This window comes from Pteronotus mesoamericanus, unplaced genomic scaffold, assembly GCF_021234165.1.
Source record: "Pteronotus mesoamericanus isolate MK-2021 breed Mesoamerican mustached bat unplaced genomic scaffold, CSHL_Meso_final contig_116, whole genome shotgun sequence".
NCBI lineage: Eukaryota > Metazoa > Chordata > Mammalia > Chiroptera > Mormoopidae > Pteronotus > Pteronotus mesoamericanus.
Genome location: NW_026555027.1, coordinates 19,367,451 through 19,393,711, shown reverse-complemented (window position 1 = coordinate 19,393,711; position 26,261 = coordinate 19,367,451).

Here is a 26,261-nt window from a genome sequence, read left to right as displayed (position 1 = left end):
ATGAATTCTATACTATATAAAACTTTTATTTTATATTACCAATAAGGAATTGGGTACAGATGTGTAATTTGGTTTTTGCAGTGAATATTCTCTTTTAATTTTACTTACAGGCAATATAATGGGCAAATTCTGAGATTTTAATGTCTTCAAGTGAGATAAAAGACAGGTATTCAAAAGCAGATTTGAATAAATATTCCATATTTATTATTTTTGAGAGCTTCATGGTGAGCTAGATAAACCTTTGTCATCCAGGAAACTTATTACTAAAACTTCCCCAGTAGAAGTAGATTGACATTAACAGGGAAAAAATAAATATAATTCACTTCCCAAGACACTGAAATATGCTAAACAAGGTAAAAATGTAAAGTAATTTTGCAAATTTAAAATGATATTGAAATATAACTTAATTTTATCTTAGCCATCATCATCATCATTGTTATGGAAGAAAGACAGGTTTTATTGACCAGAAATATTTATTTTAGTTTAGATTAAAAGCTGCTTCCTGACATATAAATTGACCCTTATATCTACTTTTCTGAGATATTATTGACTTAAACATGCTGATTAAATTTTGTAGTTAACTCAATTACAAGATTCATAACTGATAAAGCCTTAGTGTAGTTTATAATTTTGTAATATGAACTGACATTTCTCTAGTGCTAGGCAGTTTCCAAAATGCTTTCATAAGCATTATCTTTTCCTATTCCTACAAGAGTCTTTGCAGTAGGAAATAATATCCTTTGTTTAGAGATGAACACATTTAAGTTTCAGAGATTAAAGCTCTCATCTAGTAGAAGGCTGAATTAGACCTTAGTTCATGTCAAGGGAGGGAATATAGAGTCAAAGTTAAGAGTCTGGACACTGGAGTCAGAAAGTCTGAGTTCAAATTCAGAATTTTCCTTTTACCAGTTGCATGCCTTTCAGCAATTACAAAATCTCTTGCATGTCACTTTTCTTACTCATTTAAATGGGGATAATAAAAGTATCATCATTAAAAGGTTGTTGTAATGATTAAATTACTTGGCAGCTGAGAAGTGCTTTTAATTTTAATATATATTTATTTGATACTAATAATTATGTGTTGATTGTTGATCAGTACCAATTCAACCTAGAGATTATAACTTGCAGCTATTAGTTGTATCAGTCAGAATTCATTCAGCCTTAGTGACAGATGTTTAACTTAAAATAGCTTAAACAAAAAGAGTTGAAATATTGGACCACTGAGTTGGGAAAGTTAATTTTAGTAATGTATACATTCAGAGGAAGACCTGAATCTCAAATTAGATGACATTGGAGATTGCTCTCTCCCAGTCCATGTCTCTATTTCTCATTTCTGCTGTCATCTCGTGGGCTTGCTTCATTCTCTCCTATAATAGATAGGCTTTGTGTATGTCAATCACAAGGAAAGACTGATTGGCTCACTTAACATATGTGCCCACTCTTTTCATTTCCCTCAGTGTTGCTAGGGGAAAGGGGAAATGGTGGGTTACATGCTCATCTCTGCCATGGGGATTGGTTTGCTATCCGAAGGAACTGAATGGAAACATATGCTGGTCAGAAAAAAGAAGCAAAAGATAATCAATGTACCATATCTAACTTCTTAAAAATCATAGAAAAACACAATTTACATTGAGCACTAAATCTGCTCCCTGTTTCTCATAAGGTCCTCTTCTCATTTTATGTGAATATTATGCCATAATACAATCATGCTGGCTATCACCCAGCAGAGGCTCTGAGCCTTGACTGTTGTTTGAGCACAGTGGACAATATTTGTTTGCACAATTCTATACCAGCAGACAGACAGGCTATGGCAGTCTGATTTCAAAACAGATCAGCAGAGATTGCAGCCACCTAATCACTGAAAGATTTAGCAAACATTTATATATTATATTAAGGTGATAGCAGAATCTTTACTTTGATAATTGCATAATGTTCGTTAACAAACAAAAATGCACTAGTTACTTTCTTGCTATTTTGCCGCCTCAGTAGCATCCCTGTATCACCTCTGAGTGAGCATTTATATCATTAAAATATTTTAAAGTCATTCAAAGGTATAATTATCAAAGCATGAAATTTGAATAAAATATTTGCCAAGCCCCTCCAGCGCTTCTGTGGTTTCTGGAAGACACTCTGCAAACCATCAATCCAGGAGTTCGAGAGGAGATGGAATTACAGAACTGTCAAATTATGGAGCTGGTTTGGAGTAATTAAAACTTCACTTCAAAGAAAAAGAACTGTATATTTAACAGTAAAATTATCCTAACTTGGCACATACTTCATGTTCTTCCTCACTATGGAACTGGTTTAGTGCTTAAGCCCCATTCCTGCTCTATACTTGGTAAGAATTTTTCTCTTGCATTAGGTAGTCTAAAGTTATCTTCTGTATTCACAGTTGAACTCATCACCCGCACCCCAAACCTACTCTTCTTTGTATTATTTCTAGTTTAGTAGTTGCCCCCAAATTTGAAGCCTTGAAGACATCCTTGACCTTTTTACCAACTCTCTAATCCATATTTAATCAGTCAATTATTCTAACAACTAAATAACTCTTAATTTGATCTACCTATTTATATAATTATTTTTACTCCTCTAAATTAGACCCCTATCTCTACTGAATTACTCAAACAGTCATTTTATTAGTTTCCTTGTTCTCAGCCTTGCATCCCCGGATGTATTCTCCATGCTTCAACACAGTGATCTTTCGCAAATGGAATCCTCATCATGCTAAAACTGCTCAATGCCTTCATTGTATTGAGAATGAAGCTTCATTTCTTTACTTGGGTTTCTAAGCCTTATACAATTGGTTTTTGTTTACCTCTACAGCAGCATTATGATCTGGATCTGAATTTTGACTCCAAATAGTGCTAAAATATTGGTTAGGGTGTTAGTTGGGCTGATCTTCATTACAAAGGAGCTTCTGACTAAAGAATCTCTTTTTATTGTTCTATGTGATAGACAATTGGAAAAGAGAGGTTTTGAAAAAGTATTTATACTGTCTTAGATTTTGTGTCACTATTTTATCACCCAATGATCTGACATAAATTTGTAATTAATAGTAACATGAGACAGCTATCAAACACCATGGTAAGATTTATAATGATATTATTTAAGTTAGGCTATTTCTTTCTGTACCTTATGTTTATTTTGAGGTGGATATGTATGCTAATGATAGAATTTTAAACATTTATTATTATTTATTTTAATATTGCTTTCTTATCTTTCTTGTGAGACATACTCCTAGTTGTAAAATCCCTGAACGTATGCCCTCCCCAACCAGGGTAAAAGTGTATGTATGCCTAACTTCCTCACCCCACCCTAACATCCATAACAGCTCTCTAATAATTGAAAGTATCACTGGTAAAATGACTACCTACAAGTATTTTTTTATTGTTGTTCAAGTACAGTTGTCTGCTAGCAACAATTATCAAAAAACAGATTAGAGAGAATCTTTAGTTTCATGGTGTTTGGCTCTTAAATTTAATCTGCATTATTTTTGTGTGTGGTTCAGTGCTACATGGTTTTTTCCTCCTTTTTCATCATTAGATGTTAGATGTAGAAGCCCAGGACTAACAAATATGCCTAAGATTATTGAGTTGGTTTGGAGTTACAATCTCATTTCCAGAGTGCTTTCTCATATATTTCCTTATCTGATGCTCTTAAAATCTATGTGAGGGAGGTAAGACATATGCAAGCCCCACATAGACACTTTTAAAAAATGAGACTCTAAGTGTTTGGGTCCTACTTAAGACACAAATCGGCATAGTAGCATCATAGGAAATGAAATCCTAGTCTTCTGTAGCTACTAAATATATGCGTGTGTAGGTGTATGTGTGGCAGATACACACACATGCACATTTGTGAAGGAGTATATATTTCAATATATATCTATGTGAATGCATCTCCACATAGCAATGCAGATGGTAATGTGCCAAAGGGAAAAATTATATGCAGAATCTGCTTATAAAAGAACAAAAATTCTGTGCAACTGTCAAGAAAGAAATTGTCAATGGTTTTTAATTACTATTTAAGTGATTTGAGATTTTGTTACAAGACAAATTTTGTTTACATTTTAATAGCTTGACAGTTATTACTTCATATTTTTGAATCATACCAGTAAGCATACCTTTGAAGTATTTAAATTCAAAATAATTAGAAGATACAGAAGTGATAAAATAAACATAATGATTACTTTAAAGTACTTTCTTAAAGGCCAAGATTTACAGATATGTCTTTAAAAAGTAATAGATGATATTAATTATAACTGTAAGCAAACCCAGTCTTAATGGGGTTACCTATGAAACGTGGCTATTCCTTTGAAAGTACTCTTTGATAACCTCACATTAATGTTCAACCTAACTTTAAATTTCATTTGCATTAAATAAAGGCTCAAAATGTTTCATTCACCTCTGTGGTATAGCTCTCTCTTTGAATATTGGCACAAGAACTGAGAGTGAATCATGCGTATTCCACAAGTGCCTGACTTTTGACACCCGTTTTAGTTTCAGATGGGAAGTAATAGTATTTTCTTTTAAGGATTCTTTTATATTATGAATGAATCTAATGCTTTGAAGTATGGAAGTATCTTACATAGCTGGAAAAAAAAGAAAGAAGACTAAAATTGGCTCTACAAATTTAATCTAATTCTAATGAGGATTCTAAGTTTTTGTGTAAATAGAAACACGTATGTAATTAGTGTTGAGCAGCATATGGAATCCAGCAGCAGTGTATTTTTATAGGTGCATCTTAGGGCATTAGAGGAATTTCTTTTACAAATATGTACTTTAGTATAACTTGCTGCTGTAGACTGCAATGTCTTAAAATATTTAACAGATGTCTTTTTCTCCATGTGTTTTAATAATATTTTCCCCAAAATATTGAATTTGATGTTTTGAACTATGCTTGTCTGTCTCTTGGCCTATGCCTCTATTGACTCTTTTTAATATGTTTAGTAGCATTTTATTTCTTACATCTATAAGTGAACTTATACTTATATAACTTAGCTCAGTGTCTGATACTCCATATGCATTAAATAGAAGTCTGCATACAGGAAGAGAGAATAAATTCTTTTTAAAACATTTTTATTGTATTTTTTCATTACCATTTAATCACTTAAAACCCGCCTCCCTCCTGTAGTCACCACACTGTTATCCATGTCCATGAATCTTTCTTCCTGTTACACTCAAGTCTTTAATTGATTTTAAGTTTATTTTTGTACATGGTGTAAGATAGTGGTTCAGTTTCATTTTTTTTTTCATGATACAGTCTAGTTTTACCAACACAACTTATTGAAGAGACTTTCCTTTTCTCTTCGTACATTCTTGACTTCTTTGTCATTAATTAACTTATTATGTATGTGTGAACTTATTTCTGGTCTCTACATTCTGTTCGATTTATCTATTAATCCCATACACTTTGATTAGTATAGCTTTGTAATATATTTTAGAATCAGAGAGTGTAGTGCTTCCAGCTTTGTTCTTCCTTCTAAAGATTGCTTTGCCTATTTGGTGTCTTTTGGGGTTCTATACAAATTTTAGGATCATTCTAATACTTTTGTGGAAACTGTTATTGAAATTTTGATACTGATTACATTGAATTTGCAGATTGCTTTGGGTAGTGTGACCATTTTAACACTGTTTATTCTATCAATCCATGCATGGAATGTGATAGTAATTGGCTGATTTAGTGGAGGATTTGAGTTATAATGAAAATAAATGACTAAACAAAAGATTAGTGTCTGAATGATAATTTATAACTTAATTTTATTTATAAATAAAAATATATATACATTTAGATAATAGATTCCAGATAAATTGTATCATATCACACCCTGATAATTTTATGTCATTGTCTAAAAAGAATCATTGCTCACTCACGTGTCACTTTGTCATGTAAAAATCATCCCTAGCAATGGAGTTACCACCCAGGTATGTAAATCAATAACTCACTAAGTCGTGTGCCATCTTTTGTAGCAAGCAAGAGATTGTTCCTTGAGTCCCCTACCTTGAGTATGTGCATGCACCTGTAAGTGATGAGTGTTAGAAAAGAGAAGAGTTGTAAAGACATTAAAGTTAAGAGTGTTAATTGTTCATTTATTTGGTATTAAATAATATTAGGGTGTAGACCCTTAAGAGGCTTGAAAGAATATTTTGATAACTTAAAGAAGCCAGAGGTCTCCCTGAATAAAATGTTCTGTATCTCATTCTCTTTCTTCTTCTTTTATTTACTTTATTAAGTTTGTTCAGGGAATGGTTCTTCGTCTTTCTTTCTATTGCTTCAGGTAATGTTAGAAGTGAACATTCAAATTCTGAAGAGAGATGAGAATTTATGATATCTCTATTTGTGCATTCATAATGTTTGCATGAACACTATGCAACCCCTGAGAAAAACAGTGTTACCATTATTTTGAGGGAGTGGGGACTAAGACATGGTCTTTTCATTTAGAGGTGATATATAATATTATTTTACATTAGTTTCAGGAGTACAGCATAGTGGTTAGGCATTTATATAATTTATGAAGCGATCCCTGATAAGTATAGTATCCACCTGGCTCCATACATGGTTATTAAATATTGACTATATTTCCTATGCTATAATTTATATCCCTATGACAATTTTGGAACTACTAATTGGCACTTCTTAATCTTTTCACCTTTTTCACCCAGCTTTCCTAACTCTCCTTCCATCAGGCAACCATGATTTTTTCTGTGTCTATGAGTATATTTCTGTTTTGTTTATAAATCTATTTTGTTCTTTAGATTCCACATATGAGTGAAATCATATGGTGCTTGGTTTTCTATGGCTTATTTCACTTAGCATACACTTCCATGTTGTTTCAAATGGTAAAATTTCATTCTTTTTTACAGTCAAGTAATATTATATTGTGGGTGTGTGTGTGTGGAGATATATACATACCTATATCTCATGTCTTCCTTATCCAATTGTCTATTGATGGACACTTAGTTTGCTTCCATATCTTGACTATTGAAAATAATGCTGCAGTTAACATAGGGCTGAACTCTTTTCAACCCTATGTTATATTTTTTTAGTTACTCTTTTGGAATTCTTTGGATAAATGCCAGAAGTGGAATTTCTGGGACATAAGGTAGCTCTATTCTTAATTTTTGGAGGTATTTCTATACTATTTTCCCTAGTAGCTGCACCAATTTGCAATCCCAACAACAGTGCATGAGTGTTTGCTTTTCTACCACTTGTTATTTGTTGATTTATTGATGATAGCCATTCTGACAGGTGTATGGGGATATCTCGTTGTGTTTTTAATTTGCATCTCTGATGATTAGTGACTTTAAGCATCTTTTCATATGTCTATTGGCCATCTGTATGTCCTCTTTAGAGAAAGATATATTTAGGTCCTCTGTCCATTTTTAAACTGGATTATTTGGGGTTAAGTTGTATGACTTCTTTATACATTTTGGATACTAACCCCTATCAGATGTAGCATTGGCAAATATGTTCTCCCATTCAGTAGGTTGCCCTTTCTTTTTGTTATGAAAAAACTTTTTAGTTTGATATAGTCCCATTTATTTTGTTTTATTTGTCCCAGGAGATATATTAAAAAATATATTGCTAAAAGAAGTGTCAGACATTTTACTCACTATGTATTCTACTAGGATTTTTTTAAAAAATTGAACTTATTGAAGTGATATTAGTTCACAAAATCATACAAGTTTCAAGTGTACAACTCAGTAAAACATTATCTGCACACTGCATCATGCACCAATTGCTCAAAGCAAAATTTCTTTCCATCCCCATTTTTTCTCCCTTTGCCTACTTCCACCTGGCTCTGACCCTCCTTTCCCTCTACCACCACACTGTTGTCTGTGTTATATGTGTATATTTTGGGGCTAATCCCTTCATTTTCTTTCATCCAGTCCTCCTTCCCCTCTGACATCTGTCAGTCTGTTCTCTGCATCCACGCCTCTGTTTCCATTTTGTTCATCACTTTATTTTCTTCATTAGATTCCACATATAAGTGAGATCATATGGTACTTGTCTTTCTCTGACTGGCTTATTTCACTTAGCACAATATTTTCCAGGTCCATCCATGCTGTTGCAAAACATAAGATTTTCTTCCACTTTGGGGGTACATAGTATTCCATAAGAATTTTACGGTTTTGAGTCTTACATTTAAGCCTTTAATCCATGTTAAGTTTCTTCTCACATATGATGTAAGAAGGTGGTCTAGTTTTATTTTTTGTATGTATCTGTCCAGTTTTCACAACACAATTTATGAAATGTACTGTCCATACCCCATTGCATATTCTCGCCTCCTTTATCATAAATTAATTGACCATATAGGCATGTGGTTATTTCTGGGTTTTCTATTCTGTTCCATTTACTTACGTGTCTGTTTTTATGGCATCACCATGCCGTTTTGATTACTCTAGACTTGTAATATAGTCTCACAGCAGGCACCATGATACCTCCAACTTTGTTCTTCTTTTTTAAGTTTTCTGTGGTTATACAGTCTTTTGTGGTTCCATGCAAATTTTTGTTAATATTTCATTTTATTTTTTATTTTAGAGAGAGTGGAAGGGAGGGAGAAAGATAGGGTGAGGAACAGCAATGTGAGAGAAAAACATTGATTGGTTGCCTTCGTACATGCCCCAGGGCAGCAAACCTGAAGCCCAGGCATGTGTCCCAACCAGGAATTGAACCAGAAGCTTTATGGTTCACAGGATGATCCCCAAACAACTGAGCCACACCAGCTGAGTATCCATAAAAATTTTAGAATTATTTGTTCAGCTTCTTTGAAAAATGCTATTGGTATTTGATAGGTATTGCATTAAATTTATTGATAGCCTAGTTAAAAATGTCTACATATCAAAAACAAACAAGCAAACAAAAAACGGCCTTTTCTTAAAGAGAATTTCACATTTAAAAAATAAAACAGTATCATGTGTATATAAAAGTTTAGTTTTTCCCTATAATGAAAGAAATTGTATGACCATCATTTGAAAAATAAAGTATAGGCACGGTGTGGAATAATATGTCATACAATGAGGACTTTCATTATTTCACAAGTGCACTGAAATACAGGAGTATAATAATGTAGTAACATAATGTTACTGTGGTCCTATTACTCTTTTAATTGGAGTATCTAAAACAAGTTAAGGAACCTTTATTTACAAGAGACTAGGAGGATTGGTTTCTGGGAGGGACTGCTCTCCTTATTGATATGTTCTGTATAGATTAAAGGAGGATTCTGCCATTGATAATAGTTAATTCTTATGATCTCATATGTTGAATATAAAACATCATCATTTTACAAAAACTTTTAAATCCCACCATTGCTGTATCTTCAATTAAAAAGTATAAAATTCTTATCCAGATTGAATGAATTTAGTGAGCTCCCAATCCTGACAATTCTGGTAACTTTTTAATATTAAGACTTTGAGAAAAATTGAAATTCATTTAAATTACATATTGAAATTCAGGTAGGAATAACAATAATATTCATAAAAAATGAAAAAGACTAATACACTCAAGATACTGTTGACTATGTTAAAACTAAAAATAGGTAGGTTAGTAGATAAAAAGGTAGAAATTAATTATTCATGATAGTAAATCTGTCATTGAAACATAACATAATGCAACTTTGAGTAAATCAATTCACGAATCTAAATGCCCTCAATTATAAAATGATAGTGTTGAACTTCACAATCATGCAGCTTCTTTCAGTTATTTTATAATCATTTTGGGAAATGGTTACTTTGTTTAAAATATTATTGACATGTAAAACAAAATACTTAGAATGTCTTCCACAAAATCTCCCAAATTAATTTAAGGAAGGCATTGAACATGCCCCTAAAGTATAATACAATGTCTGCTTTAAATCTAGAGACTACAATCTTGTAGATCCCAGAAATGTGGGCACATGAGTCATGGTTTGTCAAATGTAGACCCAGAGTCATGTTTCGTACCAACTGGCAGCTGCAGAAGTCTTTGCTGTGGTCTCTGGATGTAAGAGGCAATCAAACAGTTGGGCCCTAATAGTCTTCTAAGACACAAATCAAGAAGCCCTGTCAGCAGAGCTGATGGGTGTCTTTGACATTATCTTTGGATTGACTGGAGCTCATTGGCAGCTTCTTCTCTACCTCTCTTCATTTCAAGGGTTTCCTCTGTTCAGTTTTCAAAAGCCCTTCATGTACTCCTTATGCAGAGGAAGGGCTGGAAATCATTTGCAAGCTTCATACAGAAAAATATGAAAGTTGTAAAATGATTACCTAGTCACAACTAAAGTATTAGGAACACAGTGAAGCTTTCCTTCGCTAAACTGAAAAACCCGATGAAAAAGTTTATATATGGTAGATAATATCTTTTTTCATTTATGGTTTATAAATACAAATCTTTTAAGCAGAAAACTCAGTCAAGTGAGATCCATTGGTAGTTTGTGTTCAAAGTCAATGAGCAAATGGAAATCATTGCAGCATCTACTCTCATTTCCCTAGTGAACATTAGACCACTCAAAACATGTCCTGTAATTTACAGTCCCTTGATAGTAGTTGAATATACACAGTGAGAGTGCACTGGCCAAACACTTAAGGAAGATTGAATGCAGGAGGACCTGCTTACGTTACTTTTGGCTCTCCACTGAATTTTGCTTTTAATTTTTTTCTTAAGTTTAATTTTAATTTGATTCTCCTATCCTACCCTAACAAAAGCTTTGGGAAAAGAGATTAATAGCAGCATCAAAGAAATTGTGATTTATTTATTTTTTTTTACTTTCAGAGACATTGTAAGGTAAAGATAGAAGAAAGACAAAATAAAATTTGCAATTTACCATAAGTAATTTTTAAATCACAAGAATAGTAGAATCATGCAATAAATGAAAAAGATGATTTTTGAGCCACTTCCTAAATGTACAGTGGGGTTTTTTTGAAATTTAATTTAATAATTTGTAGTTCTCATTTAAGAGATCCATTAATATTTGCAGAAATACAGTTTGTATTCAAAAGTTTGAAATATCAAAATTATCTTTTAGTATTAATGATTCTGAATCTCTATATTCTTTATGTCCTAAGAAATTTAAAATTCTTAGACATATATTTTATGGAAAGTCATTGTTTAAAGTGGTTTTCTTGCTATTCACCATGAAATCTCCCTAGGTAGTAATATTTAATATCTTAGAGGTTACAGATGAAAGTAGTAAAGATTTTATAAAGGCTTTTAAGTATTCCGAACATACAATAGAAGAATGGGATGTGACAAACCAGCTATTGTAAGACAGTTAAACAGCATTGGCTTTTTCTTTTCTCTCGTTCTTTTCTTTCCCCCTTCTCTTCCTCATTATTTTGTTTCTCCCCATGTTTCTCCCTGAATTTCCTTGGAGTGTGTTTGTGGTATCAACCAAAGGTTGTACCAGGGACCTCTATTTTCTCACCATATATACACACACTGTTTGTGGAGAAGCATATGCATACATGTGTATATACATATCTTTTCAGTTGTTTCCACTGTTGTCTTCAGTCAAACAATGTCTCACTCACTGTGGCCAAATTAACTGTTTTTTAGCCACTATGTTTTATTTCATTTAATACATTGCATTTAATTGAGATCAAAACAATGAAAAAAATGTAGTTAATGAGAAAATGTTCATCAGTGACTATTTTCCCATGCTGAAAATAAGAAAATATGTGCAAATTATTTAGTTAATAACAATCCAAAATTTATGTATTTGCATGTGATAGTTCTTTTATCTTCAAGTATTTGTAGGTGTTTCAATTTCAAGAATTCTACGTACATAAAAGACTTTTTAAAGACACAATATTCCTTTCTCTGCTACTTAATAGGTAAGCACTTGTGCAAATATAAATTTTTGCCTTTGGAGTTAAGATATAGTAAGGTGAAAACCGGTCCTTAAGATATTTTAAAAGCAATCTTCTTATTTTATTTATCTACTTACTTTTGTTTTTATCTTGCGTGCTTACTATCACTGTATTCTTGTTTTTCTGACCTCCCTTATACTCCTTATATTTCAAATCTCACTTACTATTTTTTCCTTCTAAATCAACCTGTTAATTTCCTTTTTTCTCAAGTCTTTTGTGATACTTGGTAACCTTCGGCCTCAAAACCAAAGTGTCTGTAGTAGTTCATGTGACATAGTATCATATTAAGCAATTTTATGTATTATTTTGCTTCCCATAACATACAGGTGGTTTTGTAGTAGTTGGAAGGTATCGTTTGTGATGTTTGTAAGTTAGTAAGAATTTCAATATTTTATACATGCTATTCATACAGAATTCATAATAATTAAAGATAGTAAGACTACTCAGAAGATCTAACTTTCTTCCCCCACCCTTTTTAAAAGAAGGTGAAATTTCTCTTTGTCAATTGTATTCATTTTGCCTTAGTGAGAAATGACATCATACATTATGGTCTTCGATAGCTAAAATATAAATGTATAATGCACACTATAAATTTGAAAAGTGGTTACAATTCTTTTCCTCTATTTTTTGAAAAAAAAATGCGTTGCCTAATTTGTACACATTTAGAGTAATAAATGAAAGATGGCATAGATTTTATACTGAGTCAACATTTCTCTTTCTATTTACTATTACTTTTAGTTGAATTGTCTCTTTCTTTAAAGCTATGACTGTAAGCCAAGGAAATAGTGTAGACGTGGGTCATAAAAATTCTAAATATAAAACATCTGAAAGAGAAGATGATGTTCAGATAAAGCAAAAATAAACTATATTTTATTTTATAAACTTTCATATTTACAGAAAAGTAGAAAATTAAAATAAGGGAAAATTAGAGTTATTTTTAGCACAATGATAGAGTGCCTAAGGCTGTTGTCAACGATGTCAACTTTGTTGAATGGAAAACACTGAACTGACAAGTAATTCTGTTTATGTCAAATCCTACTTTCTAGCAAGATGTTATGTCACTTCAGATACTCAGACCTCTTTCTCTATCCTACCATGAACTATAAAGAGTCTCAGGAAGGAACTAGGAGAGACATAATATCAACCACATTAGATGAAAGGTACAGGCAGGCTTCCAAACATTTTAATAGAGCAAAACTTCAGTTAACTCAGATTGTATCAGTTCACGAATCTCAAATGTACAAATGAGCAATTTATACTAGATTTCTTCTAACAAGCCAAACCTATACCACATAGTTCCATGCTTTGTGAGTAATAGAGTAATGTGAAAATATGAAGTAGGGTTCATAACGGGGAACTAAATGCAACAAGAAAAACCAATACAAGAATAAAGCATGGAGCACAATAATAGACATTACCATGGCAACACCTGGTCCTTAATGAGAAGTTAGTGAACATTAAGATCTTTCTGAGAACCTATATGGTTTGATTCTCTCACTCACCTAATAAATAAATAATTGCTGAATACTTATCATTCTAGAATATGGGGACTAACTAATCATGGTTTTATGCTCTCAGGGATATTATAGTCCTGTGATGGTAAATGTATTTGCAAAATAACAAAAGAAAATCACCCAAGGGCTAATTATTTCTTATTATTAATTATTGTTTTTGTAGTCCATGCAAAGTAAAGTGAATTAATGTTATTATCATATAATGTGATTTGTATTAAGATTGCCGAAGGCAGGGAGTTGGATTTAATTCAAAGAAGTGCAGAAGAAAATGCCTTATTTCCCAATGAATAACATGACTTATTTTTCATTTAAATATAACTCTTTTCCTGTGGTGGTAATCAGCAACAGTAGGCAACACAGTGCATTTATCAGGTTTAATTTGGGCATGGTTGTGCTACAGGGAATTATGTGGCCATCAATCACAGCATTATATTAATATTTGTATGAAGAATTGTGTGTCAATATGTTCTAAAATTTAAAATTTCATAGGTAAGCTGAATGAATAAGAGTTACATACATTCCAATCAGTCTGAAATGTTTGGTATCTGAATGTGTGGGAAGAAGTAGTGAACATGTATCATCATTTACTTTCACGTCCTCATTGCTACTGATTGGCAATTTTCTCTTCTGGATGCTGAAAACCTCCCACTGAGTCCTATGAAGGACTGTTAAGGGGCTGAGACATGAGTTATTGGGTCTACTACCGATTAGTCCATGCTTCTCATTCCTACGAGCATAAGTGATCTTTTCTGAAAGGACTGAAGCTCATTAAGAATGACCTGGGTCTCTGCGACTGCAAATAAAAGACATGCTGGAAAAATTGAGGCAAAGTATTGGGTTATGGAACTCAAGGCAGGATTTTGGATTCCTAAATGGTAACCTTCAAGTTGTGAGTACCACACGCCTGTGTGTGTGCACACACACAACCAACACTGAGATGAGAGTTTTATCCTTTTATCCTAGAAATGATAATAATGATGTCAGAAAACACAAAAGCTAAGTAAATATTTTCATTAATAAGCCCATGATATTTCAGGCACTGCTTTCAGTGCTTTACACATATTAACTAGTTTTATCTTCACAACCACCCTATATTAGATAATAACATCACCCCCATTCTGCAGATGAAGAAGCTGAGACACAGGGAGATTTAGTAATGTGCCCAAGGATACTTAACTGGTAAAGGAAGAGGCAGAATTTGAAACTGAATAAAGTGAATCCGAAGTCTTTGTGCTTAATCACCACTCCAGGCTATCTCTCTGACAATTCAATCTCATGCTAAAATTTGTATGTTTGTAATAAATATATGCTTTGCTTAAATAATTTACTTACCATTTGGGTGAAAATGAAAAATCATTTTAATATCAATAAAATCTTGTGGATATAACTATACGATTCAAGATCTTATTCAGAGCACCAAATAAAATAAAAATAGTACATTTAAGAAACAAGATTCTGATACAATTACTACGAAAAAGAAGAAACAAGTTTTGAGAAACCATACAGAAAAGGGAAAGTTGAAGATACTAGAGGTTTGTCATATAAACAATTCTCTATCTCAAGAACAAATTATTACCATTTCACAGGAAAGACAAAAAGAGTAACAAGATACTGAACTGGCAACAATCACAGACCTGAAAGTCAAATGCAAAAGCCACAAAGAATGGAAGCCAACCCAGAATCCAAATGGAAAAAAATAACCACAATGAGGAAGACTTGGCAAAAAGCTAAATGTGAGAGGGGATGCAACGTGACTAAGCCCTAGTCATACCACACACTGAGGTCTGTCCAGAAAAAGTCCAGCCATTATTAACATAACAAGAATGTTTTGTGTGACATCAATGTAACCTGGCAGCCAAGGAGAGTGGAATGGAATGCGTGTGCATTAACAATGCTGATTTCACTGTATTAGTCAGTGGGGGTGGTAAATGCTGTTGAGTGAGCATGTGTACTGTGTGGCTGTCACAGTCAAAATGGCTGGGTGAGTAGAGCAAAGAATCTGCATCAAATTTTGCATTAAGTGTGAACATTCCTCCACAGAAATTACTTGGGTGATCCAGAAGGCCACAGCTATGGGCACCTGGTGACTGGCAGCTTCATCACAACAACATGCCCGCTCATTCATCACGTCTCGTGGAGAGATTTTTGGCAAAACAGCAAATCACCCAGGTGACTCAGCCTCCCTACAGCCCAGATTTGGCTCCCTACAACTTCTGGCTTTTCCCAAAATTAAAGTCACTTTCAAAGGGAAGAGATTTCTGATGTTGATGAGATTCAGGAAAATACAACAAAGCAGCTGATGGCAATTGGGAGCACTGTGTGAGGTCCCAAGATGCGTACTTTGGAGGGAACTGAGGCATCATTGTCCTATGTACGATGTTTCTTGTACCTTGTATCTTCTTCAATAAAAGTCTCTATTTTTCATATTACATGGCTGGGTGCCTTCTGGACAGACCTCACATATACACACTAAAACCAAAAAACAACAACAAAAACAACACACCTTAAAACAATGTAACAAATTATCTAGCTGCTAAAAATACAGGATTGTAATTTTAACAGCTAGATATTTAAGACTGTTTTCTACTTTCCAATTTAGAAATTATCATATTTGCAAAAAGTTTGCATTGAATACTTTTGTTATCAGTGGAAAATGAATTTTTGTGGTGTCATGAGGAAAAGAATGCCTGAACCCACACAAGAGGACGGGGCTCTGTGGTGTGGCTTATTGATGATGTAATTAAGGGGGTTCCCCTCCTGACTTCTCAGTGTTCCATCTCCATCTGTCTCGCCATGGAAAAGGTCCAATCTTGGCTTCAGGAGGGCGAGAATAAAGGCCACGCCCAGAGTTTCAGCTCGACATTAAAGTACAGTTCAGTCCAGCACCCAGCTAGCTCTGTGTGTTTCCAGCTGAGTCCATGGCTGCACTGTGGCATTCAGGCTCCCTCCTGGAGCCTGTGTGTGGAGTCAACACGGCCATGGGCCACAGGGCCGCAAAGGCCACATGGTTATGGAGAAAGGATGTGCCAATGCCTGGGGTGAGTGTGGGTTTCTAGCAAGAGAGAAAAAGAGAGAGAAAATGTTTAGGCTTTTTAAAGCCCACATGTGCTGCTAAGAGATCTCAGTCCCCAACCAGGTAGGTTACCTTGTTTCTGGCTGCTCCAGTGGTGGAGTTTGTATGGCTCCTGGCCACATGTCTGCTAAAACCAAATGGCTATGAAAAGACAGTGTGCTAGCACAGGGGACAAGTGCGTGTTCCTGAGGGAGAGAGAGCGCTTCTTTCTTTCCCTGGGATTATATTAGCTTGGGCTTGGAACAGACCAGGTGCATTTTCAAAAGAAGTAATCACCTTCCCAAGCTTTCACAGGCTTTTGATAGGTTTACACGCCCTAGTTAGACTGACAGGCCTTTTTGGTCAAGCACTCCCTGCTGTGTCCCCAACAATCCAGTACTTGGGAACAATCCAGTTCCCCCCCTCCGAGGGGGGAAGAGAGGAGTATTAATTCCATCCAGGAAATGCAGCGATCTCCTGGGCATGAAGCTGAAGCTTCCTGATGGAGCAGACAAGCTCATGCCCCTCATTTTATTAAGCTCAATGACTAAGTTCCTTTGCACCACCCCCCCTCCTTTTTTTTAAGATTAATAATTAGTTAAATACCAATTATAACTCTTTTACTTAGCAAAGCTTTTGTTGACATAAGAACAAAAAACAAGGTAAACATTGAATAAGAAACTTTCTCTAAATACTTTAGGAAATCTGAAGAGCTAACAGTTGGTTTGTGAATTACAAATTAGAGATCGTGAATGAAGTACTTAACAAATTCTCATTTGTTAAGCTGAAGTCAAGACATAAACTTAATGAAGTTCCCAAATATACTGGAGGCAGGAAGGTCTGTATTTAGTCTTTTCATATAATCAAACAGGGCCTAAATAGTAAATATTTGTGGCATATTGTTATATAGGTCTGATTATACGCTTCTAGGTTTTTGCTAAAATGCAAACATTTTATTCTTATCTTATACTTTAACAATTAAACAGCAAAACTGGCTGTCCATTATTCAAATGTAATTGTTTTAAAATCCTAATCTCTAAGTGGTCTCTGTTAACTAGAATGCTATTGATTCAGTAATCTGTAGTTAAATCAGTGACATACAATCAATATCAGAATGCAAGTGTTTAACCGAGAGTTCTCCAAATAGTTCATGTCAAGCGTAATTCTTAAAAATGTGCCTTCTCTATACTTTGAGACTCTCCCAAGATCTTGAATTTGAAACCTTTTCGTTTCTTTAGGTGTCGGGCATGGGAGTTCGCCTGGGGGGAAGGCGGCAGGAAAGCATAAACCTGGGTGAATGCATAATATCGCGTTGCAGGTTTGTTTCTCTTCAGCTAACATTTATCTCTTTGGCACGATGAAGGGAAGATCCACGTTGATTATAAATACAAACACGATTAACACTAAAGCAGCATATGTTAACACTGCCGCAGCCTGATGATGAATGAGCTGTAAGTGATGCCAGCACCTGTTCCTGATGACGGTGCGTGACACCCAACCCCCGTGGAGTAATGAGGGCTCAGACTCGTTGGTGCACAACTCACCAATTACCATGGTTTATGGAGAAGTTCTGGTAACATTCTCACTCACTCTCAATCTCTTTTCTGATTACTTCCATATTTGTTCATTCATTCATAGCTTCACAGATGACATTGAGTTGTGTCTGTTCAGATGTAAGTGATTTATATATGTGACCATGTATTAGCCACATGGGACAATATCAAATTACCCCAAGTCCTAGGTGACTAGCAAGCAGGCTTCCAAACCCGAATAATCCTTTTAAAACACCACTCTTGTCTTACTTTTGTCCCTTGTTGATTGAAATTATCATGCATCTCAACTAGATGAACTCTATTTGACAGTGGCTGAAGGGCTTATTAAGTTGTGGTATTTTATAAAGACAATATTAAAACAAAATGAGAATAGCTGAATATATGTGATGATGTGTTTTATCTGTGATTAATATACAAAATACTTAACATAAGTATAAATACTTATATATAACACGAAAAATTAAACAACACCATTCAGATATTACCTTCCAGTATTGTTTCAGCAAGGAATAAATGACATATGTGGAGCTGTAAAACTATTCAAGATATATGTTTTTTATATGGTTCCATGTTCCATACACTATTTCTATTAATATGGCCATACAATGTAAAATAGTTATTCTGTCTTTAATTTTTACCTCATTTTATTTCTGGTCACCCTCCTTCCTCTTTGCTTCGAAATCTAGATGACAAAATTTTCTTTCCTGTGCTAAATATAATTCCTTCACTTAAAGTTAGAACATCCCTACCTGGAGGGTATTCTGTATATATTATTTCTTCCTATTTTTTAAACTCTTTTTTTTTCTTACTTCCCAACCAACACTTTTATTTTATCTTCAAATTTATTCTGAGCCTTCTGTTCTTAAAGAAAATTTTGTTTTCATTTCTTCCTCCTGCTTTATGACTTTCTTCCTTCAGTTTCTCAAATGAATGGCAAATCTGTTGCTATTATGTTCTCATATATTTTTGTTTTCTTAACCTACTGAAATTATTAAGAGGATGTTAATATTTAAGATCATCAAAAATTTACTCTCTCAAAATTCTTGACTATTGGCTATTACCATATTTCTTTATGATCTTGCTTAATACTTATCTTAATGACCTGTTACTGGGTTCCATCAAAATAATGACTACATGTGTTTTATTTTCCAAGGAGTCTTTAGGGATAGAGGGAAAGTGTGTAGACTCTGGAGTTAGACTCAATAGATTCGAAACCCTGTATTTCAACCTGAATTACCATGGGGAAGTTTCTCACCTCTCCGTTCTATTTGTCTCATTTATAAAATGCCAAATGACAACATATGGTTCCTTGAGCGGTACTGAGGAAAATTAGTCAATACATGTAAAGAGTATGTGAAAAGCTTTACACATAGTAAATGTCCTATATATTATAATTACCGTTAGTATTATTTTTAAAAAATATTTTATTTATTATTTTCTCAGAGAGGGGAAGGGAGGGAGGAAGAGAGGGAGAGAAACAGCAATGTGTGGTTGCCTCTCGTGCATCCCCTACTGGGGACCTGGTCAGCAACCCAGGCATGTGCCCTGACTGGAATCGAACTTGGTGACCCTTTGGTTCACAGTCGGGCACTCAGTCCACTGAGCCCCACCAGCTAGGGCCTGTTAGTATTATTTTTATCATTTTTATTTTTAATTACAGTTGACATACATTATTATATTAGTTTCAGATGTACACCCCAGTGATTAGACATTACATAACTTACTAAGTGATGATCCCAATAAATCTTACACCCATCTGACACCACCATACATATTTATTAGAATATTATTGACTATATTCCCTATGCTATTATTTTTGCCACCTCTCTAATTCCAGAAATTAGCACTGCACCTGATATATATTAATTTTCAACTGATATTTAGTGGATGAATGAAATGAATTGATGAATGCTACATTTATCACAGCTGATAATTTTACATTTTAAAAACATTCATCTTATTTGATTTCCACATCACAGAACATCCCTGCTCAAAATATCATCCTTACCCATGAAACAATTCCACTTCCAACTTCTCTGTTAGTGGAAAAGCCATTTTGCAAGTTACATCCAGGGAAAAGCTGAAACATGTAGAAATGACTCGAGATGGTGTTACTACTTCAGTGGCTTCTTCTCCCACCTTCTATTTTTATAACATTGAAATCCATGAGCTTCACATCAGCCAAAATAATCATTCAAAAGTATGTCAGAGAATAATTTCCTTTGCTAAAATCATTCCTTAGCTTCCTAATACACTAAGACAAATCCAAATTCCACATGGCCTAGCCAATAAGACCCTGCTTGACCTGGCCCTGCCTATTTCTCTGAGCTCATCTACAACCATATGTCTTAGCTCATTCTCGCTTTTGACACTTATTACTCCTTGAAATGTTTTTCCCTTGGGTTCTCACTTGGCTGATATCTTATTGTTCAGTCTCTGTTGAAACATTCTTTTCTTAAAGTCATGGTCCTTGACCCACCCTTTCCCCTCGATTCTATTATATATTCCTGCTACATTTTTTTTCAGATCGCTATCTGAAATTATCTTCTCAATTATGTGTTTACTTGTGTAATATCATTTATCTTTTCCACTAAAATGCAACTTCCACGATGACAGAGATCTGGCCTGTCTGAGTTATCATTTTGACCCATTATCTGCTATATTGCAAATTACCTATTAAAATGCATTAAAAAGTGAGGCCAGAGGTGAGAGCCATATCACAGAAAGCCTTGTATGTCATGTTGTAGAGATGGAATTGTATCCCAAAGGCAACTGAACCCTTTAAGAGATGACATAAGTAGGATATTGGCATATCTATTTAAGAAAACTTTACAGAGGCAGCTCATGAAGAGAGTGAGAATTTTGGAAGAAGGGGCAGGTACATTACAATGAGAGGTCTTGAAATGATAGGATAGTCAACGATGCTATAGGGATGATGTGTGTTCAGGGTATAGTGAATGAGTAGATGAGTTCATCTATAGCAGAAATTTCCTGTAAGCTGGTAATAGTAGGAATGTTAAAATGTTGGAGAGGAATCACAATGTGCTCTTTTGCTTGGCAATGCTTTTGGAATTATTTTTTAACAAGTGGTGTTCTTTGAAAAGTGAAGACCAACATGATGAAAATCATAAGAAACATTATCTTCAATTTATCATAATCCTTCTGGTTCTTCAGAGCCCAAGCGTAAGGATCATGTCCTAATTATGGACCTCCATGAAGGCAGTACAAGAAGGATATCATAGAGGCAGTCTGTCCATCCCTTCAAGCTATGTAAACTCAAGGAAGTAGCAATATCCTCAAAATCACAGATAATTAATTTAGAGTTAAGACTTTAACAGATAGTGCCGGCTGGCATGGCTCAGTTGCTTGGGCTGTCGTCCCGTAACAGAAGGGTTGTGGATTTGATTCTGGTTGGGGAACATTCCTGCATTGCAGGTTTGCTCCTGCTCCAGGCATGGGTGCTTGTGACACTTATGGGCCCTGGTCCAGACACTTATGATCCCCAATCAGGGTGCCTATGGGAGGCAACGAGTTGATGCTTCTCTCCTGCATCAATGTTTCTCTCTCTCCCTTCTTCTCTCCCCTTCTCTCTCTCTCAAAAAGCAATGGAAAAAAAGGTCTTCAGGTGAGTATACATAAAAAAGACCTGTAAATACAATCAGAAGATACTATGTTTAAACTAACCTCTCCAGTTTTAGCCAGTATCTTTAAAAAATGTTAAATGGTTTTATTTCCCATCTAAAATTTCTGGATAAGAAGTATAATGACAAGTTTGAAAATTGCTTCACTAGGTTATTTTGAATTTTATCATACACCAGGTAGTCTTTCTGTGATAAACCTAATGAATTATCTTAATCATACTGGACATATAGGGATACTAACATTTATTCAGGCATATTTGTGAGGCTCAAGTATTTTCACCTTCTTAAAATGCTTGTGGGGGGTGATAAAAAGTTCTTCTGAGGACTGTTCGCTACGGAAAGTTGTTAGGAGCCACCCACACTATGTAAAAAAATACTACAAAACCAGCATCACTGTTCATATTTACGATTCAAAAAAATTATTGGAACACTTGTGGAATATAAAGTAACAAAAGACTCAAAATAGAACATTCTTCCATTTCATTTAAAGGAGGAAAAATGGACACATCAGAAACTCTAGTACAGGAGTAAAGGGATTTTGTATACATTTATTATGTATAAAGGAATTTCTTGTCAATGAATATCTGCTTATTCACTAATAAGGAATATAACTCTATGCTATCTACAACATTTATTCTGATGCTCAATTTACATTCTTGTATGAAAAAGCTAATGGATTAGTTTGAGACACCAAAAATCTCTTAAGTCTAAAACAAATAAGGACCACAAATTATGTAAAACTTTTCCTTTCAACTACCATTTTAATTACAGGTTTAAAAAAAAAACTTTTTGCGTTCTTAGTTTTCTCTGTTGCATCAATTTGTTATTTGGTCCTTCACTTTGTTTCCCAAGAGTATGTAGTTATAATTTTAAATTTAATTTGGGGCTTTTGAGTGTCTTTGCTACATTAAATCAGAGGTTGTAGACATGTGATGCTCACTATGCAAAGGAGGGAACTCTTTTCAAAAGATTGAAAAATCTTTTTAAAAAAATTTACTTTGCAGAAAAAAATGATTATGCCACCTTTAATAATAAGGAGCAAATGTCTGTCTTTCTTCTGTTTAGTGAGATCCTTCTTTTCTTCAGTCCTATATGTAGGTAAATGCAAAAACAACACAACTAACTGCCTTAGTCAGTTCAGATGACTATTCAAAGTACCAAAGCTTGGGTGGCTTAAATGACAGGCAATTTTTTCTCACAGTTCTGAAGTCTGGGAAGTCCAAAATCAAGGCAACTGGTTTGCAGACAGTTGCCTTCTCCTTGGATCCTCACACCTCAGAGAGCATATTCTGGCCTCTGGTCTCTTCCTCTTGATCACATTCTCAGGTGCTGTAACTTCATGACCTCACCTAAAACTAATCATCTCATTAAGGCCCCACCTTGGTGATTAGGGCTTCAACATATGAATGGGGAAGAAGTAAGGAGACACTCAGCCCATAGCAAGAACTAAGCACATATTTTAAGTTTTCTAAGTGTTTTAGAGTTTTCATCCACTTTGACCTTTATATGAGAAATACTACAAAACCTTGTCCCCAAGAGCCTGAGGATTCTGCCACTGAGTGACATGGTAACTGCAAAAGGGTGAGGACATTCCAACCCAGCAGGCTCTGGGCCTGATTCTAAGAGAGAACTTTGACTTTTATCTGTTTTCGTATTGGCATTTCTAGCAACAAGTAATTTAAGCAAAGAGTTCTAATCTTTAAGAAAAATGAAACAACCATTTGAAAACCACTAGTGAGCAGGAAAAGACTAGACAGTGTTACCAAAGAGTCACAGAGGGTTCTGCCTCCTACTGCCCCAAAATTTCAGAGGCACAGGTTTGGTGAAAAAGGAAAGGAGTTTTTTATTTAAAGGCTATACAATTTCAGAAGAATAACAGGCCTCTGCCTCAAAGTCCATTCCCTTTAAAATGCCCAAGACAAATAGCCCCTTCACCCTTTACCAGATTAGTTCAAGGCTGCACCTGGCATTTCTTCTTCCACTTAGAAATACCGTCCTTTGGGATACACAGGTGGCTGTAGCACGATTATCCAGGAGGCTTAGCTAGTTCCCGGTCACGGTCTGGCTCCAGGCATCTCCTGGAGTCTGTGCATGCCAACATCCCATTCACCGCATGCTGCCCTTTTCTACGGCTGCTGCCTGCCAGCCCCGCACCTGCATCCCGTCCCTCTGGCCCTCAGCTCACCAGTTGGTCTCTACTCTTTGCTGGGCAGAACCGTGCAACACAACACCCGTTGCCAGTGTAGCCTCTACTTATTGCATGGTGGAGGGGCACAGGGCTTGTCGCCTGGCTACGGGGTTTCCAGGGCCAGTGGCCTGGGAATGCCCATGTTCCCAACCCCTTGACAGGGAAAGCAAGGAGAAGAGAACAAGTCGCCACATCCCCTCCATTTAAATTTTCTGCTCCCAAATCCCACATGAGGTGCAAGTGTCCAAATTCTCACCCAACCTAGGCTGGCATCTATCATGCTTGTCAGTCCGCCAGTGGCTCTGTCCTTCTGTTGTTATGGTCTGGAAGCAGGTAGGAGAGTTTCTAGCTGGGTGCAGGGGCACAGCATCTCTGCCTGGGGTAGGGTGTCACACTGCTTTATTTACCTTCACCCAGAGCATAGAGCCAATCCTCCACCTTGGCGTTTCCTGCAGCCTCTCCCTCACTTTGGGGAGTGCAGGTGTAGCCTTTCCTACCATCTTGGGGATCCCTCCCCTCTGCCCAGTGATCTGACCAGATCTCCCTGTTACAGAGGTAGTGCATTACCTGGCATCTGGTCTGGACAGTCTTTCCATCCATATTGTATGATCTTGGACACATCTTGGAACCTCTAGAAGCCTGCATCTTTCCCTTTGCCCAGGCTATCTCACAGAGCCACTAGAGGTATGGCGTTCCAATTGAGCTAAAGGCATCCAGGGGCTGAGTAATTGAAAACCTTGACATTTTAATAACTTTACCAATCTTTTATTTTTGTAAGGCAGAGGGCTGTAATGAAAATGAAGAAAGAATCCGTGTTCACCATTGTTTACTAGTGCATAACACAGAGTAGATAGTTAATAAACATTTTGTCAATGAAGTAAATGAAAAACACAGTAGTGTTATTAAAAATGGGAAGTCGGGAAAAGCCATTGACATCTGGACTTTACATGCTACTGAGAATTGCCAAACTGGCCAAGGGACTCTTTTGCCATCTCACATGCTCCTAGTTCAGGGCCGTCACAGCTGCCAGGATGTTTAACAGGCCCATGGAGAGGGGAGCAACTGTTTGGGAAAACGGTGCTTAGGCAGAGCCCATGCAAAAGTGTCGTGGAGGGGCTGTTCATCTACTGTATAATGTGGTAGGGGAAGGGGCAGCGATGATATATCAGGACCATGGTATGATACTTGGATGTATCTGGAAGCTGTTCTAGACTATTTAAACGTATTACGGGAGTGAGTTTTCCTTGTGACTGATCATTTTTACTGCCAAATATAGTTCAAGGCATACCGATTTACAAAGGGGACCAATCTCTCTTTGGTGAGCCCGATGAATGGGTCATAACCCTGGAAGCACTCAAAGCTTCTTCACTGATGGCAGTACGCTCTCTGGTCGTTCCCTGGGGTAGAACCGTCCACAGATTCTGGTTTCTATTCTTCTGTCTTAAGTTTGGTGTTCTGCTTCACTTGTAACCAAGAGAATAATACTTCCCAGAAACCCCAGCTTGTGATTTCAACATGCATCCTGACTGGTCCCTCTCTTTGTCAATTGTACTGATTCTATATTCCAGGCAACCAAACCAGTCATAAACTAAGCCCTTTCCATAATAATATGAGGTCTGAGAACTCGTTTGTTTTTAAATCTCTAAGAGACTTGCCTTGGGGTAGTAAACATGCAACGCAGTGTACAGATAACGTGTTATGGAGTTGTGCACCTGAAACCTGTAGAATTTTCTTCACCAATGTCACACCAATAAATTCAATAAAAAGGAAAAAAGAATTATGTTGAGTGCTTTTGAAAAACTCAAAGAAACATTTAAAAATGAAAAAAAAAAAAGCTCTGCTGGTGAGGCTCAGTTGGGCATTGTACTGCAAACTGAACGTCCGCAGGTTCGATTCCGGTAGGGGCACACGCCTGGATTTCGGGTTCAGTCCCCAGGTGGGGCGTGTATGGCAGGGAACCAGTTGATGATTCTCTCTCACACCGATATTTCTCTCCCTGTCCTTCTCCCTCCCTTACCTAAAAAATATAAAAATGAAAAATCAAAATGAATTAAATAAATATGTAAGTAAATAAATAGTTATGAGGCTTGAACCTATAAATTATGTCATATTCATCTTCTTAAGACTTCTATCAGCAACTGTACCTCTGCCAGACATTACTAAATCATACTTATCTTGGGTTGCATGTTACCTCTGCTTAGTGCTACAATCTAAGTGATTTTTCACTCTTCTCCTTTTCCAAGTACATGTAACTATTTGAGAGTTAAACTCACTATTCACTCAGCATCCCAAATATTCTTACCAGGATAAAATTCTCCCCCCAAAATTACAGCATATATCCATTGTATTATATTTGATCTCTGCTTTTGCATGTTCTCTTCAAAGTCTTCTTATAGTCAGTAACTGTCATCAACATCACCCACATTTTACAGATGAAACAAAGGGGACCTAGGAATTAGATGGCAGC